The following is a 1,826-nucleotide window of genomic DNA, read 5'->3' as shown; positions in this document are numbered from 1 at the left end:
AAAGCTTGTGAGTGGCCATCTAAGATACTTCACTGGTCTCACCCCATTTGGAGTAAAGGAGAATGATGAAAACCAAAGACACAAGGGAAAGCTTAGTCTAAAGGACTAATGGACCACAAGTACCACAGCCTCAGCCAGACTGAGTCCAGTACAACTAGATGGTACCTGATTACCACTACCGACTGCTCTGGCAGGGATCACAATAGAGGATCCTGGACAGAGCTGGAGAAAAATGTAGAACAAAATTCTAACTCACACACACACACACACAAAAACAGACTTACTGTTCTGACAGAGACTGGAGAAACCCCAAGAGCATGGCCCCTGGACACTCTTTTAACTCAGGAGTGAAGTCACTCCTGAGCTTCACTCTTCAGTCAAAGATTAGACAGACCCATAAAACAAAATGAGACTAAATGGGCACACCCAGGGGCAAGGACAAGAAGGCAGGAGGGGACAAGAAAGCTGGTAAGAGGGAACCTAAGGTTGAGAAGGGGAGAGTGTTGACATGTTGTGGGGCTGGTAACCAATGTCACAAAACAATGTGTATTGTTTAATGAGAAACTAATTTGCTCTGTAAACCTTCTTCTAAAGTACTAAAAAAGAAAGAAAAAAAAAAGATGTTCTCACAGGCTCCATATGGGACCTTGTATGAGAATGTTCATTGTCATATTATTTGTGCAGTTTGGCAACTGGAGATCACAGGTGTCCATCGATGGGAATGTGAGCAGGTAAAATGCAGTGCCCTGGTAGTATGGAGTACTACGCAGCAATGGATTTGATAATCACACAACACCACGAGTAGATTTTTAAAACATAGTGCTTATTGAAAGTAAGACCAGCGTGAGATATAACAAGGCTCTATTTACATTAAGGTAAAACTATTCGCACACAAAAAAAATTCACATTTTGCAAGGGCACAAATAAAAAATAAACGTTAAATGCACTGGAATGGTTGCCCGTTCAGGGAAGAAAATTAAGAAAGGGGTATGGAGATAAAAGAGAATGATTTAAAAAAGAAAAATAAGATGAGAGGAGTTTTGCATAGATCAATAAAGACACTGCCAAGATCTGTGTCATTAATTCAGTCCTCTGCACCTGAAACCCAAATATATAACACAACATAGTGAAGGGACAAAGTCAGGAGAGATGGTGTCACTGGACCTCAGGGGTCAAGGTCTCCCCCCAGAAACTGAAAGCAAATCTGGCCGATAGAACAGGAGTTGGAGGAAGAGAGATGGGAAGGGGGGGATATCTTGGCTTTCTTCTGCCCTCCAATCTCACTTACCATGGGCTGAACCCAGTCAGAAGCCGGCAGACACAAGAGCTTCCAAAACCTAAAGCCTGCAGATTTCAGCTCCCTTTGATATAGAACAAGAGTCCTGGGGTGGTGCAAATAGTTAACGAACTGCTAACCAAAATGGTGGAGGTTCAAATCTACCTAGAGGCACCTTGGAAGAAAGGCCTGGTGATCTATTTTTTTAAAAACAGCCACTAAAAATCCTATGGAGCACAGTTCTACTCTGACACATAGGGTTGGAATCAATTCGACATCAGCTGGTGTGTGTCTGTGTGTGTGTGTATGTATAAAGCAAAATAAGAGAGGAGTTTTGCATAGAACAATAAAGACACTGTGCCAAGATCTGTGTCCTTCAGTCCTCTGCACCTGAAACCCAAGTATACAAACACAACACAGTGTCTGTGTATATATAGAGAACTTAGGAAGGGCTACAGTTGGTTCTGAGATCAAATGGGCCAAGGGTCACTCTACAAGATTCACACACATGCACGCCAGTGAAAAGCTCTCACTTGTGTCGATCCTCTGT

Source organism: Elephas maximus, chromosome 19 (assembly GCF_024166365.1).
Source record: "Elephas maximus indicus isolate mEleMax1 chromosome 19, mEleMax1 primary haplotype, whole genome shotgun sequence".
Classification (NCBI taxonomy): domain Eukaryota; kingdom Metazoa; phylum Chordata; class Mammalia; order Proboscidea; family Elephantidae; genus Elephas; species Elephas maximus.
This window is presented reverse-complemented; position numbering follows the sequence as displayed.